An 18,071-nucleotide genomic window follows, 5' to 3' on the forward strand; every position below is an offset into this window, starting at 1 on the left:
CATAAAAAGTGTCCATGTAGGAGAATGATTATCCTTTTCTTCATGATAATTGATATTCGCTAACGCTCGTACTTAATCATGAAGAAAGGGATTATTATTCTCTTACATATACTTAATGTACTGTTTTTCTATAGCTCTGCTGGGGGCAAAGTGGTACAAATCTATTTAATTTATAATTTTCTTAAACTAGAAATCACTTAAAATTTAGTGTGAACAGTTTTTACTTATAAAGCTGTAACAATTCAAAATTACATGAACATATATATGTCATTACTATTCATGAATTACCAAATATGGTAAGAGTTGGCAAGTTTTGTATATATATGTACATATTTTGGCCTTTATAAATATTCATGAATTACCAAATATGGTTATGGTTTACTTATAGGTTAGACAATACTTGGTCATGTTTTATGAGGATTTAAAGCCCAAGGCGTAGCCGAGTTTTATAATAAAGACTACTGAGTTGTTCTCACTCAAGTCCAGATTGATCTAGATTTATATATCTTGTTGTAAGTAGGTAGACAAAGTTAAATTGATATTTCATTCTGAAGAGAGATGGTCCATTTTTAGCTCACCTGGCCCGAAAGGGCCAAGTGAGCTTTTCTCATCACTAGGTGTCCGTCGTCTGTCGTCGTCGTCGTCCGTCGTCGTTAGCTTTTTACAAAAATCTTCTCCTCTGAAACCACTGGGCCAAAGTTAACGAAACTTGGCTACAATCATCATTAGGGTATCTAGTTAAAAAAATGTGTCCAATGACCCCGCCAACCAACCAAGATGGCGGCCATGGCTAAAAATAAAACATGGGGGTAAAATGTAGATTTTGGCTTATATCTCTGAAACCAAAGCATTTAGAGTAAATCTGACATCGGGTAAAACTGATTATCAGGTCAAGATCTATCTGCCCTGACATTTTCAGAAAAATCTGACAACCTGTTGTTGGGTTGCTGCCCCTGAATTGGTAATTTTAAGGAAATTTTGAAGTTTTTGGTTATTATCTTGAATATTATTATAGATAGAGATAAACTGTAAACAGCAATAATGTTCAGCAAAGTAAGATCTACAAATAAGTTGTCATGACCAAAATTGTCAGTCGACCCCTTTAGGAGTTATTGCCCTTAATAGTCAATTTTTAACAATTTTTTGTAAATTTTTGTAATCTTTTACAAAAATCTTCTTCTCTGAAACTACTGAGACAAATTTAACCATACTTGGCCATAATCATTATTAGGGTATCTAGTTTTAAAAATTTGTCCGATGACCCTGCCTTCCAACCATCATGGCCGACTTGGTTAAAAATAGAACATAGGGGTAAAATGCAGTTTTTGGTTTATATCTCTGAAACTAAAGCATTTAGAGCAAATCTGACAGGTGGCAAAAATGTTCATCAGATTTAGATTTATCTGCCCTGAAATTTTCAGACGGATCCGACAACTCGTTGTTGGGTTGCTGCCCCTGAGATAGTAATTTTTTACAAAAATTTTGCAGTTTTTTGTTATTATCTTAGATATCATTATAATATCTAATATCTAATACTATTAATTATGATTTTAACCTTATTTTACATGATTTCCAAAGCATCAGTAAATACAGGTGAGCGACACAGGCTCTTGAGAGCCTCTAGTTAAATTTTGTGGCAGCCAGTTTCAACTAAGTAATTACCTTAACTAGGAGATGTTTGCTACATGTGAATGATCTTTGATATACCTCTGTTTTCCATTTTGCAGATAATTGAAGAGACTTATAATTTCTTTTTTTTATACTGGGTAATATATTCATTGAATTAATCACCTTCAGTCAGTATCCAATATTTTGTTGGTAATTCCTGTTCCTCTTTTTTTTTTGCATAAAAAGTAAAATAACAAAAATACCGAACTCTAAGGAAAATTCAAATCGGAAAGTCCCATATCAAATGGCAATATCAAAAGATCAAACACATCAAACGAATGGAAAACAACTGTCATATTCCTGCATAACTTTTATATCCCCCAATATTGATATGTGTTAAAAATATGCATTAAATTGTGATAATTGTGTGTGTATGCCCTGCTTGCATTTATTCATATAAGTTAACATATATTGGTCTTTATCTGACTTTTTTAGAAATAAGATGTGGCATGATTACCAATGAGACATTGACTGTCCACCAGCTTTCAAATGAAATGGATGTAAGCAATTATAGGCCACTGCACAGCATCCAACAATGTGAAAAACCCACACCTTATAGTCGGCTGTAAAAGGCCCTATCATGAAAAATGTGAAACAAATCAAACAAGAAAAATAACGACCTATTTATTAAGTTTCATGTTTATGTTGAGCATGTTGGGGACAACCTGCCAGATGGGGAATGGTCCATCTCCTCTGAGAAAATAAAGATGAACAAACAAAGACAACTAACCACTAATAATAGTTTTAACTAAAAAATAATTTTGGTTATAATTTTATATCTATTATATTTTCACATGATTATAACAAAATTTTTTTTATCTTTGCAGAAAGTATAAAATGGTTACTCATGTTAAGTGCACAGGAGACAAAGTAAAACACTTGGAAATGACAGATGACGGCAGATGTCCGACTTGAATGGAGAAGCAGTTTGGAAATTTTAGTCTGAGAAGAGCTGATACTGCTGAAAAAAATCCAAAACATACAGGTAGGAGCTAGCTAGACTACAATAGAAATGTATTTACACTCAACACAATACAAGATCCATCTTAATCCAGTACTATCATTTCCATGATACTTTTTTGTATTTTCAAAAATATATGCTTTTGATAAGGATTTTTTGTTCATATATATGAAAATGACTGAAACCAGATGTTTCTATTACCTGTTATGAGTAAAATACTGGCTAACAACTTATATATTAATCATTTATTAATTGATTGTTGTTTTTGCCTTATTTCCAGTAGCAAATATTTCATGCAAATTCAGGACGATCCGGCTACTTAGAGACCAGTGCAACCACTTGTGATAAGTTACTGCTGTCTTAAATTTCACAGGTTAACAGCCTTTCTTGTTACTGTTTATGTGCTGCTTATATATAAACATTGTAGCACTTCTCAGTGACTAGATAGAGTTGTAGCTTTTCATCAATGTTAGCAGCAGCTAAATATATGTATTCTGTCTTACTCGGAATGACACCAGCATGACCAGGTTGTGATACTCCAAAGTTTTTTCTATGAATATCATCCATAATCTGAATTGGAATTGCATATTTAGCTGTTATATTTCTCTTTTAATCATTTTCAGCTGATCATGCATGATTATGTACAAATTTGATAACTCCTGTACGAAATGGGAAGCCCGTAAATGACACGGAAACCAGGCGTAGAAATCATACTTTATCAGGGCGTCATTGTAGTGTTTACGGAATGCATGTCCAGGCGTCAACCAGGCGTAAACCAGGCGGAAACCAAGCGTAACTGAGGCGGAAACCAGGCGTAAAATTGGGCGTAATATTTAAATGACTACGCCTGGTCCACAGAAAACCAGGCGTTATATGCAAATGAGTACGCCTGGTCAAAAAAAAACCAGGCATAATATTCTTACATAATACTACACTTATTTTAAATCAGTGACAGTGTATTACCCTAGCTGTGTACTTTTGTGTATTTGATACAAACTTCTGTACTATTGCTTAAATTTCTCATTGTTTGACATGAAACTTGAAATATTAATCATTAATTGAAGAAACTATATAAATAAATACATATTGGACAGACACTGGCTCAAATAAGTTTAAGTTTAAATTAGAATTATGGCAATTAATTCTTCCTGAAATAAAACCAGCATTTTAACTAAGTTTTTTTTTGAAAATTAATGTCATTTGAACCAAAATATCAATGATGATACTGCAATTTAACTTAATGTGAAAGATTTTAATGTTATCATCCAAGGATGAAGGTTTTCAGAATTCAAAATTACTGTTAAAAAATAAAAATTAGTTACTCACATAATTATCTCTTACCATGTATATTACTTTCCTTTTATTTCACAATTTTCATTAATCAATTTGATTCCATAATTCCAATTTCAAATTCTTCCAAATTATCCCTGAATATATAAAGCTGCCATAAGTCCAACTCTTACAAAATAATACCAAAGAGCTAAATTTAAAAAAAAAATCCCATGATCCTTTATCAACAAAGCATTATGGGTATTATGATTAACGCCATACCAACAGTTTTACGCCCGTAGGAAAATTTACGACTTGCTTATTTCAATTAACGCCAGGTTTACCATATTTTCTACGCCTGTAAGGACTACAAATTTACATTTCCTGTTCCCTTACGCCTGGATCTGGACTCGTAACTACCACTTACGCCTGGTTTACGCCAGATTTCCAGGCGTTATACGCCTTATAATTTCGTACGGGCCTGAGCTAGGATAATTATATAGCTGTTGTTCAATCACTGTGTCTGTTTTTATGCTTCTAAAATAAATGCATGGGACATAATCATATATGTATTCTAAACTGTTGGTAGAGTGAACAAAATTTCATAAAGCTTTTTTTCAGAATGTCGAACGGATAAGTTATCAGTATTCAGATGCCTAATGATCTGAAGTAGTCCTGTTGTCCTTGACCTTGATTTAAAGACTAAATAAACAAATTGTATTATCAAGGTGTGAGGTCTACTACTTTTTTAATTTAAGAAAAAAGTTGGGTATATTTGCTTGAAAGAAATACATGCCTGTTTTACAGTTTCCACCTCACTTTGACCTTTACAATTGATCATGTTAAGGTGACAGGATTTACCTGACCTTGACCTCATATTTATTTATAAGTATAGTTTTTGTGGCACATGAAATAAGATTTCCATATCAAAGGTTGTCTGTGGTAAATGAATAAGCAGAAGTGTTCTATATGTTTATTTATCTTCTTTTATTGTAAAGAGAGAAATCAGAAAAAATGGCAACAAGTTTAAACTCTGTTACATAATATGCATATTTTATAGTTGTCTACAAGATAATCTTAATAATGTTGACTGACTGAAAAGAAATTTGAGTAAGTACACGCAGTAGTTGGATACTATTCATGATACGTATGGCGAAGTTAAGCCGGTCTCTGTGTTTAGGGTTCACAGATGCTATACCTCCCTTTTAGGTATAGTAACGTCCCCTACCATACATATCAAGTATCTTCTACTATTTGTACAAACTGAGTGGGTATGCTTAGTGAGCCTAAGCCTGGTGGCTCAATCTGACCAAGCGCGGTGGCAAGGTCATTTTATAATTATTTTAGTTGGGAAATGAGGTAAATTTTACCTAATTTTTTATCCATTTTGGAATGGGGGGTCAAAGTGAATACTTACTTTTTATAACAAAATTTTTAAATTGTACAGGAGACTGTTTTTATCTTTTTTCAGTTAAAATTAAGCCCCGAAGTCAAATCATAGACTTAAAAACTGGTACTCCAAAAGGAAAAGATAGGTTTCTTACTGTGGGCATTTGTCTTGGTGAACTAGCACCTTAAAGTCCAGCTAACCCACAGGCTGGCTGGCTAGTACAAGCAGACAGGTATTTTTTAAAATACCATTTGGCATTTTTAAACTTTGGCATTTTTTCATTTGGCTTTTTGCTTTCAATATTAACTACTTTGATTTTATTACCATTTGGCATTTTTCATTTACATTTTTTTTATTTTTTGCAACATATTTTTTCATCAACACACCAAAAAACTTCAAAATTAAGAGTTAAATATACACTTTTGGCACTCATAATGATTATCAATCAAAATAGCATTCTATTTTAAAATTTATATTACACAATTTGGCTTTCTGTAACCTTGGCTGTTAATCTTTTGTACCAATGCTATGATGACCATTATGTGTAGAAAATAAAAAACTACATTTTTCAAAAGTGGCTCAGTATCATATATCTAATATATAGTTTATTTCAGTTACTTTTAAATTTTGTTCATATTTCTAAAATCTTCTTCCATTTCTGGTACACCTTATAAAAATTGTATTCATCTACTAACCAACTTTTCTGATAGGGACTTAACACCAAGCAGAAGGGGAATAGGTGATAGGTGGCTAAGGTTGTTATGAAAGGGTGAAAGGGTGAGGAAAGGAGGGAGAGAAAGAGAATGATTGAGAGGGTGAGGGTATATGATTGAGAGTGGTATGTAGAGAGGGAGAGAAGGTGTGAGAGAATGTGATTTCATAGTAAGGACATGATGTACTGGTCTAATGGAAGTGCAGTTTTCTGTTTAGTCTCATGTAGTTTCTGTTTTCTTCAGTAATCTGTTAATTTTAAATAATGAAATTTCTGCTGTCTAAAATTTCACAGGTTAACAGCCTTTCTTGTTACTGTTTATGTGCTGCTTATATATTAACATTGTAGCACTTCTCAGTGACTAGATAGAGTTGTATACTTTTCATCAATTTTAGCAGCAGTTTCTATATATATAAATACATCCTGTCTATTTCGGAATGACACCAGGTTCTAAATTTTTTTTTTTTATTGAGAAATTTTCTTTTCTTTCAATAATCTGAATTGGAATTCATATTTAGCTGTTAGGTTTCTCTTTTAATCCTTTTCAGGCTGATTTACAAATTTGAGGATATCAATATACGTACTGTTGTTCAATCACTGACAACTGTCCACCAGCTTTCAAATGAAGTGGATGCTAGCAATTATAAGCCACTGTACAGCCTTCAAAATTGTGAAAAATACACACTGTATAGTAAGCATAAAAGGCCCCATCATGAAAAATGTGAAACAATTCAAACAAGAAAAATAACAGCCTATTTATTAAGTTTCATGTTTATGTTGTGTTGGGGACAACCTTTCCAGATGGGGAATGGTCCATCTCCAAGAAAATAAAGATGGAACAAACAAAGACAACTAACAACACATGGTCAAGATACCTGCCTAACTGTACAGGAGCACAATGTGGCTTGGTTAAACCAGATTTATGTGCATATAATCATTCCATCTTTGTCTTAATCAAGATGGTATAATTGCAATGAATGGACACAAGTTGAAAAAAAATACAAAAGATTGGAAAATAGGTAGCCTTGTGACAGTTCATTGCAATATCATTATTTAAACTTGGCTTTTAATTATAATTTTGGTTATAATTTTATATCTATTATATTTTCACATGATTATAACAAGATTTTTTTTATCTTTGCAGAAAGTATAAAATGGTTACTCATGTTAATTGCACAGGAGATTAAGTGAAACACTTGGAAATGACAGATGACGGCAGATGTCCGACTTGAATGGAGAAGCAGTTTGGAAATTTTAGTCTGAGAAGAGCTGATACTGCTGAAAAAAAAATCCAAAACATACAGGTAGGAGCTAGCTAGACTACAATAGAAATGTATTTACTCTCAACTCAATACAATATCCATCTTAATCCAGTATTATCATTTTCATGGTACTTTTTTGTATTTTCAAAAATATATGCTTTTGATAAGGATTTTTTGTTCATATATATGAAAATGACTGAAACCAGATGTTTCTATTACCTGTTATGAGTAAAATACTGGCTAACAACATATATATTAATCATTTATTAATTGATTGTTGTTTTTGCCTTATTTCCAGTAGCAAATATTTCATGCAAATTCAGGACGATCCGGCTACTTAGAGACCAGTGCAACCACTTGTGATAAGTTACTGCTGTCTTAAATTTCACAGGTTAACAGCCTTTCTTGTTACTGTTTATGTGCTGCTTATATATAAACATTGTAGCACTTCTCAGTGACTAGATAGAGTTGTAGCTTTTCATCAATGTTAGCAGCAGCTAAATATATGTATTCTGTCTTACTCGGAATGACACCAGCATGACCAGGTTGTGATACTCCAAAGTTTTTTCTATGAATATCATCCATAATCTGAATTGGAATTGCATATTTAGCTGTTATATTTCTCTTTTAATCATTTTCAGCTGATCATGCATGATTATGTACAAATTTGATAACTCCTGTACGAAATGGGAAGCCCGTAAATGACACGGAAACCAGGCGTAGAAATCATACTTTATCAGGGCGTCATTGTAGTGTTTATGGAATGCATGTCCAGGCGTCAACCAGGCGTAAACCAGGCGGAAACCAAGCGTAACTGAGGCGGAAACCAGGCGTAAAATTGGGCGTAATATTTAAATGACTACGCCTGGTCCACAGAAAACCAGGCGTTATATGCAAATGAGTACGCCTGGTCAAAAAAAAACCAGGCATAATATTCTTACATAATACTACACTTATTTTAAATCAGTGACAGTGTATTACCCTAGCTGTGTACTTTTGTGTATTTGATACAAACTTCTGTACTATTGCTTAAATTTCTCATTGTTTGACATGAAACTTGAAATATTAATCATTAATTGAAGAAACTATATAAATAAATACATATTGGACAGACACTGGCTCAAATAAGTTTAAGTTTAAATTAGAATTATGGCAATTAATTCTTCCTGAAATAAAACCAGCATTTTAACTAAGTTTTTTTTTGAAAATTAATGTCATTTGAACCAAAATATCAATGATGATACTGCAATTTAACTTAATGTGAAAGATTTTAATGTTATCATCCAAGGATGAAGGTTTTCAGAATTCAAAATTACTGTTAAAAAATAAAAATTAGTTACTCACATAATTATCTCTTACCATGTATATTACTTTCCTTTTATTTCACAATTTTCATTAATCAATTTGATTCCATAATTCCAATTTCAAATTCTTCCAAATTATCCCTGAATATATAAAGCTGCCATAAGTCCAACTCTTACAAAATAATACCAAAGAGCTAAATTTAAAAAAAAAATCCCATGATCCTTTATCAACAAAGCATTATGGGTATTATGATTAACGCCATACCAACAGTTTTACGCCCGTAGGAAAATTTACGACTTGCTTATTTCAATTAACGCCAGGTTTACCATATTTTCTACGCCTGTAAGGACTACAAATTTACATTTCCTGTTCCCTTACGCCTGGATCTGGACTCGTAACTACCACTTACGCCTGGTTTACGCCAGATTTCCAGGCGTTATACGCCTTATAATTTCGTACGGGCCTGAGCTAGGATAATTATATAGCTGTTGTTCAATCACTGTGTCTGTTTTTATGCTTCTAAAATAAATGCATGGGACATAATCATATATGTATTCTAAACTGTTGGTAGAGTGAACAAAATTTCATAAAGCTTTTTTTCAGAATGTCGAACGGATAAGTTATCAGTATTCAGATGCCTAATGATCTGAAGTAGTCCTGTTGTCCTTGACCTTGATTTAAAGACTAAATAAACAAATTGTATTATCAAGGTGTGAGGTCTACTACTTTTTTAATTTAAGAAAAAAGTTGGGTATATTTGCTTGAAAGAAATACATGCCTGTTTTACAGTTTCCACCTCACTTTGACCTTTACAATTGATCATGTTAAGGTGACAGGATTTACCTGACCTTGACCTCATATTTATTTATAAGTATAGTTTTTGTGGCACATGAAATAAGATTTCCATATCAAAGGTTGTCTGTGGTAAATGAATAAGCAGAAGTGTTCTATATGTTTATTTATCTTCTTTTATTGTAAAGAGAGAAATCAGAAAAAATGGCAACAAGTTTAAACTCTGTTACATAATATGCATATTTTATAGTTGTCTACAAGATAATCTTAATAATGTTGACTGACTGAAAAGAAATTTGAGTAAGTACACGCAGTAGTTGGATACTATTCATGATACGTATGGCGAAGTTAAGCCGGTCTCTGTGTTTAGGGTTCACAGATGCTATACCTCCCTTTTAGGTATAGTAACGTCCCCTACCATACATATCAAGTATCTTCTACTATTTGTACAAACTGAGTGGGTATGCTTAGTGAGCCTAAGCCTGGTGGCTCAATCTGACCAAGCGCGGTGGCAAGGTCATTTTATAATTATTTTAGTTGGGAAATGAGGTAAATTTTACCTAATTTTTTATCCATTTTGGAATGGGGGGTCAAAGTGAATACTTACTTTTTATAACAAAATTTTTAAATTGTACAGGAGACTGTTTTTATCTTTTTTCAGTTAAAATTAAGCCCCGAAGTCAAATCATAGACTTAAAAACTGGTACTCCAAAAGGAAAAGATAGGTGTCTTACTGTGGGCATTTGTCTTGGTGAACTAGCACCTTAAAGTCCAGCTAACCCACAGGCTGGCTGGCTAGTACAAGCAGACAGGTATTTTTTAAAATACCATTTGGCATTTTTAAACTTTGGCATTTTTTCATTTGGCATTTTGCTTTCAATATTAACTACTTTGATTTTATTACCATTTGGCATTTTTCATTTACATTTTTTTCATTTTTTGCAACATATTTTTTCATCAACACACCAAAAAACTTCAAAATTAAGAGTTAAATATACACTTTTGGCATTCATAATGATTATCAATCAAAATAGCATTCTATTTTAAAATTTATATTACACAATTGGGCTTTCTGTAACCTTGGCTGTTAATCTTTTGTACGAATGCTATGATGACCATTATGTGTAGAAAATAAAAAACTACATTTTTCAAAAGTGGCTCAGTATCATATATCTAATATATAGTTCATTTCAGTTACTTTTAAATTTCGTTCATATTTCTAAAATCTTCTTCCATTTCTGGTACATCTTATAAAAATTGTATTCATCTACTAACCAACTTTTCTGATAGGGACTTAACACCAAGCAGAAGGGGAATAGGTGATAGGTGGCTAAGGTTGTTATGAAAGGGTGAAAGGGTGAGGAAAGGAGGGAGAGAAAGAGAATGATTGAGAGGGTGAGGGTATATGATTGAGAGTGGTATGTAGAGAGGGAGAGAAGGTGTGAGAGAATGTGATTTCATAGTAAGGACATGATGTACTGGTCTAATGGAAGTGCAGTTTTCTGTTTAGTCTCATGTAGTTTCTGTTTTCTTCAGTAATCTGTTAATTTTAAATAATGAAATTACTGCTGTCTAAAATTTCACAGGTTAACAGCCTTTCTTGTTACTGTTTATGTGCTGCTAATATATTAACATTGTATCACTTCTCAGTGACTAGATAGAGTTGTAGCTTTTCATCAATTTTAGCAGCAGTTTCTGTATATATAAATACATCCTGTCTATTTCGGATTGACACCAGGTTCTAAATAATTTTTTTTATATTGAGAAATTTTCTTTTCTTTCAATAATCTGAAGTGGAATTCATATTTAGCTGTTAGGTTTCTCTTTTAATCCTTTTCAGGCTGATCATGATTTTGAGGATGATTTACAAATTTGAGGATATCAATATACTGTTGTTCAATCACTGACAACTGTCCACCAAGTTTCAAATGAAGTGGATGTAAGCAATTATAAGCCACTGTACAGCCTTCAAAATTGTGAAAAATACACACTGTATAGTAAGCATAAAAGGCCCCATCATGAAAAATGTGAAACAATATAGGGCTACATAGATTTTTGACTACTGAACGTGTAGCTAGCCTAGCTGCTAAATAGATAAAGTCATGATAGCAGCTAGGCTAGGCGAGCTACATGTTTATTAGTAAAAAATCTATGTAGCAGCTGCTTCTAAATTGAATACAACCCTTCAGTAGGGAAATACATGTACACGTAGTTGTGATTTTTTTTTATATGAAACTTATTTGCCTTTGAAAACAGAGAATATAATTTTTTTGTTTTCAGAAATTCCGTTGAGCATTACAATTTGTATTGTATTTAGGTGCTATACATGTTGACCTTTGTCTTTGAGAGCGGTTAGTAACAATCCCGGTTCTTAGAAATGTAGACAATGGACACAAATGTGAACCATGACGATATGGGTCACTGACATTTTTCTCCGATTTTAATATCTGAATTATTTGTATTTGCAATATCTTTGTATTTCATGCGTAATCATGAACAGATTTTCAATTTGTTCAAGTTAATACACAATAAATTGCTATTTTATGATGATGAAGAATTTGTATGCTCACATAAAGATGGCGGAATGAATCTTGACATCATTGTATAATCTATTATGAGACATTATTATTTGTAAACAAATGTTGAAACAAACACGTGTCGGAAATTTTGATATCATTCTAAATTTTGGATTATTTTTACAGATTTTGCAAAATATACTGGATTCCACGTATTTGTCTAACCAAATTTTTGTCTTGAACTAAAATGACCATGCAACTTATTCAATAGACAATACATTATCATCATCCATCTATATACATGTATGTAAAATAGCTATACTATAGTCTGCACGAAGCAACACATTGAAAATATAATTTCAACAAACATGTTCAATATTTGAAAAAAAAATACATGCAGTGAAATTTTTTGGTTAAAATACATATATATGGTTGCATATAATTTCTGTATTGTTCTTTCCCTTCATATTAGTATTACAAAATGTACTAATCTGAGACTACTCTTACTTCCCAGGCCACAGCCCCAGCTTGTCTGGCAAAACAGCGAATGTATATGTACATGTTTGACAGTATGTATACTATAAACTACATGTATTTTTAAAATGCACATCAGTAGGACAACCGGAAGCGCTTGAGTATTGATTTCGGTGCTCAGTGATACGGTCATTAGACGACGTTGTCAACACGTAATGGCGGCCATTGTTTGACGTTGGATTTGGCATTTCATGCTGTAAAGGTGCATTTATGACATTCTTGGATGCTAAAACTTAATGCCACACAACATAAAAGGTAAAGGATTATTTCAGTTATACCGAGTTAATTATTTTCAAATAAGTGGAATCCCAAAAAATGATTTAAACGGCAAAAATAAAGTGTAAAATTATATGAAACATGAAAATTGAAATCCCATTTTTCATCATTTCCTTTTCATATATTGAATACACTATTTACACCAACCACTGGTGAATTATATTCGGATTTCGGTCTTAGGTATCCGTCCTTGTCTCCGGGAATATTATACCCACACAAGTTGTCAACATCCGTTTTCAAACTGTTCAAAGTGTTCTTCACAATCTCCCTGGAAAATATTCACGCTATCACTTCGTGCTCAGATAATAGAACATTGTAAACCTCTAACAGCAAATGCGGACCAAAATTAATCAAATTTGAAAGCACGGATGATCACGTGTAATGCCGACTGTAAGTTCTCTAAAAAGGGGGTAATTTCTCCCCCAAATACACATGAATTTTGCTGACCGTCTCAAATTCAACTCAAAAGTCCATTATCAAATCAGAGGCGTCCCATTTCATATACACCAAAATTTAATATTTAAAAAAACTTTCATTACTATATTAACATATAATACAAATGGAAATCAATCACAAGCACTTGTTTCTGTCAATGGGGTGTTCACTATCCATACTCGTATGAAAATTTTTATTTTTATGTGGGTGGGTGGGTAGAAGGAATTTAAGGGGACATTATATTCATCTTCTTATTTTACTATTATGGCTTATTAATTTTTTTCAATCTGTACACAATTGTTCTTTCCTCTATATTGGACAGAATATTCATGTTCATCCTGTGTCAGCACTCTTGTCAGAGCAATGTTTATTTTATGTTCGGTTATCACCATGATATAGACATGTACCAGATCTTTCCCATAAAAAAATTAATTAAGATAGCCATCCTCTAAATCATAACTCTAAAATTATAAAAGAAATTTACACATTGAAATTAACCAATCACCCACCCATTTGAAAAGCTTGTACACATGCTGCTTTGCATTACATGAATCCCCAGAAACTAATTAATTTACAATTTCTTTATACATGTTATATCTGACATGTTATATTCTTCCAATGATTATATAAACAATCTACTTAGAAATGATAATCCATTAACAATATTCCAGGATTTAAATTAAAATAAAACTGGGTTTTGAGTGCCCCCAAAATGTATAAAATTTCAGCTTGCATTGTACAATAGACATGTTATGATCTTATGATGTTTATGCAAACTATTAAATATAAAAATGTTATCAAAAGGTTTGGTATAACATAAATTTGCTCCTTGTTAAACCTAAAAATTATTTTTCAAGACTTTTGAAATGTTTTCTTTGTCTGAAACTTTTATGTACATGTATTGAGCAAAAATGCTGGGGACATAATTTATCTATAATACTTAAATAAATACATGTATTTTCTTGGTAATTTATTTGGCAAATTTGTATTCATGTGTTGATAATAACAATGCAAAGTTTAATTTTGCTTTGAATAATTTGGTAAATAAACATTAATAGTAATTGTATGTAAATTTGCTTTATATTTACAGGATGGAGAAAGATGTTCACTATGGATCAAAAATTCAAAACAGAGGACTTTTTTATTCAAACAAAAATACTTGTACATGTATGATATTCTGTACATACAACAAAAAAACAGTAATCAAACGGAATGTCCAGTGATGTTGAAAGCAAAATTATTTTTGTTAACAGAAAACAATAGGACTACAATATATTAAGGGTAAGTTATCCAAAATTGTCTGTTTATGGTTACAAAAGTAGGTTATTGACAATGTGCTATGATTTCAATCCCCCAAATATGAAACAAAAACATAATATACATGGTATTTAAACTGTTTTCATAAGGAAACAGACTGAAAATATTCTGCATTTAACAGTTAGACATGAAAGTTGCCAATGTAATAAATTGGGATTGGAACTTAAAATTTATAGGATATAGGCCAAGGAATCATTCGGACTTTAAGGCCAAATGGTATACTTTTAATAGTTTAAAGATTTTATTCTATTATCTATGCTGTGTAAATGTCAATATCGTTTCATTTGGATTTAAAACCTAATTTCAAGAATGAAGGGTACAGTAATTTAAAATTAATTTAAATGATTAAAAACAATACAAGGGAAGTAACTCTTACAAGATGTGCATTATATCCTAATGAAGTGTTTTAATGTATTTGTCCATATTTTCAGATAAGAGAATGACTTAAGCAGACTGTATTGGGGTCATAGATGGCTATAACAATGAAATACAATATATTATAATTATCATTCTTCATTACGTCTTGATTGAATTAACAAACTTTAATTTAATAACAAAATATTTTCTTTTTTCAGTACACAACACATCGTGTCAGAAGAATAATTTTACTGGAGAAAAAAAAATTTAATACCTGGAATCAGCAATTTACAAAATGTATACGAAATTTATTAAGAGAGATATATTCATGTACAGAATGGTAACCCCACCAAATAACTCAGGTGGTTCAAGTGATTATTAGCAGACATTTTTGTTGAACTAATGCAGGATTAAATAAATGAAGCTTTAGCAGACTATGGGCTCCAAAGTGTAGTAAAAAGAGGATTTTTAAATATGACAGACTCATAAACATTAAAATGTGCATAAGTGAAATGTTACAATATTTAGTAAAAAATTCAGATTATTGACTCAGTTGTTTTCATGAAATTTTTTATCAAAGCAATATCACTGTTATATAATAAATAAGATTCCATATGTTTTATTTTACCGGTATACTTTTGACAACCGAATATATCTTCCCTCAGCTCTGGCCTCAAGTGTTTCCCTTTTATTTTGTATGAGTGTAATTTACAGAAAGCTCATTTTGCTTTTGGCGAATTCAAGTTTTGCCTTTCCAGAATTATTGGACTTTATTAATGGAAAATTAGACATTTGCCCATATGTTGTAGAAGAACTCAATTTTGCTTTAATACTTTTTCAAGAAATTGTATCATAAGGCTAGATTTGATCAAATAATCTCACTTTTGAATATTTATCACATATCACATACTTATATAATCTAGTATGCTTAGATTGATTTCCTTCACTTTTGTCCTGTTGTTGAGATTGAGTGAAATAATTTAATTATTTTATTCCTATCAATTTGGGGTTGCGTGGGGATCTGTGTCCCATTGGGAATGGCATTTAACACTGCATAACTATATCCTATCACAAGTTATGATACAGCCAACCATATAACATAGTCCCTGCCACTGAAAGGAGAAAAGAGGTGCACAACATACAAAATAAACTGCTTCACTGAGCGCAGCTAGATACGCCCGCAGAGGTCCAACCCTGAACAGTTGGGGCAAAAATGGACACAATATTCAAGCTTGATTCAGGTCTGAATTTGGATTGTAATTAAATATGTGACATATTATAGGTTTCTGAATAAATGTAGTCAAAGAACTTGAAATTGGTTATATGAATTGAATTTATATTCAATTAAAGATTTCTTGCTGTTGTGCAATAGTCCCCAATACTTAGTAAATCTGTTGTCAGACTATAAACAAATAAAGTTCAATTAATTCTCAATGTCATATTAGAAATTTATGGAAATAAAAAGGGAGCTTACATCAATAGATATAAACAATTCACCAAAGTTTCATGAGAATTGGTGACAGCATTTTTGAGTTATTGTCCGAAAACTGGAAAATCACCCCTTTTTTTAATGAATAAAACCCCATAACTCAGAAATGTAAAATGTAAAATTTATAAAATTCTAAAGGGAGCTTACATCAATACATACAAACAATTCACCAAAGTTTCATACGAAATTGCTGAAAGAATTTTTTAGTTTTTGTCCGAAAACTGGAAAATCCCCCCTTTTTTTATGAATAAAACCCTGTAACTCAGAAACGTAAAATCTAAAATTTATAAAAATCCAAAAGGGAGCTCATGTCAATAGATATAAACAATTCACCACAATTTCTTGCAAGTTGGTGACAGCATTCTTGACTTATTGTCCGAAAACTGGAAAATCCCCCTTTTTTTAATGAATAAAACCCCATTACTCGGAAACGTAAAATCTAAATTTTATAAAAAACGAAAGGGAGCTCACGTCAATAGATATAAACAATTCACCAAAGTTTTATGCAAATTGGTTAAAGCATTTTTGAGTTAATGTCTGACATGTTGACGACGGACAGATGGACGGACAGACGGACGGACGGACAGACGGACAACGGTATACCATAATACGTCCCGTAAACGGGCGTATAAAAATATTTCATATGGCTAGCTTCATTGTATCCTTTGAATATTTCATTGATTTTTGTCGAGCCTGCGACTTTTGTCGCAGAAAGCACGACATAGGGATAGTGATCCGGTTGCGGCGGCGTTAGCTAACTTCTTAAAAGCTTTATATTTTAGAAGCTAGAAGACCTGGATGCTTCATACTTTGTATATAGATGCCTCATGTTACGAAGTTTCCGTCTGTCATATGTCCATTGTCCTTGACCTCATTTTCATGGTTCAGTGACTACTTGAAAAAAAAGTCAACATTTTTTTGTAATGTTAATTTCTTTCTTATTATGAGTAATAGGATAACTATATTTAGTATGTGCGTACCTTGCAAGGTCCTCATGCCCGTCAGACCTCGACCTCATTTCATGGATCAGTGAACAAGGTTAAGTTTTCGTGGTCAAGTCCATATATCAGATACTATAAGCAGTAGGTCTACTATATTTGGTATATGGAATGATTGTAAGGTGTACATGTCCAACTGGTAGATGTCATCTGACCTTGTCCTCATTTTCATGGTTCAGTGGTCAAAGTTAAGTTTTTTGTGTTTTGGTCTTGTTTTCTAATCCTATATGCAATAGGTCAACTATATTTGGTGTATGGAAATATTTTATGATTTACATGTCAGTCTTGCAGGTTTTATTTGACCTTGACCTCATTTTCACTGTTCATTTCTCAGTGTCAAGTTTTTATACGACCGCAAAAAAATTTTGCGATCTTATATTGGTATGACGTTGGCGTCGTCGTCGTCCGAAGACACATTGGTTTTCGCACTCTAACTTTAGTTTAAGTGAATGGATCTCTATGAAATTTTACCATAAGGTTCAATACCACAAAAGGAAGGTTGGGATTGATTTTGGGGGTTATGGTACCAACAGTTAAGGAATTAGGGGCCAAAAATAAGCATTTTTGTAACTTCCAGACATAACTTGTGTGTTAGTGTATGGGTCTCTCTGACATTGTACCACAAGGTTCCATATCACAAAGGGAATGTTGGCATTGTTTTTTGGGGTAATTGCCTCAAAATTTTAGGAATTAGGGGCCATAAAAGGGGCAAAAAACAAGCATTTTTATATGGACAAATACTGTAGTACAAAACATAATTTAAAGCAGTGTAAGGGAGATAAATCAAATA

General features: G+C 32.2%; 1 long non-coding RNA gene across 1 annotated transcript; it reads left to right on the forward strand.

Annotated features, from left to right (window-relative positions):
• Positions 1–12,859: 12,859 nt before the first annotated feature.
• Positions 12,860–15,416, forward strand: LOC127735129 (uncharacterized). Its single transcript, XR_007998134.1, has 3 exons — positions 12,860–13,075; positions 14,211–14,401; positions 15,013–15,416. It is a non-coding gene; the product is annotated as an uncharacterized LOC127735129 (long non-coding RNA).
• Positions 15,417–18,071: the final 2,655 nt, after the last annotated feature.

This window comes from Mytilus californianus, unplaced genomic scaffold, assembly GCF_021869535.1.
Source record: "Mytilus californianus isolate M0D057914Y unplaced genomic scaffold, xbMytCali1.0.p SCAF_3, whole genome shotgun sequence".
In the NCBI taxonomy this organism is placed as follows: Eukaryota; Metazoa; Mollusca; class Bivalvia; order Mytilida; family Mytilidae; genus Mytilus; species Mytilus californianus.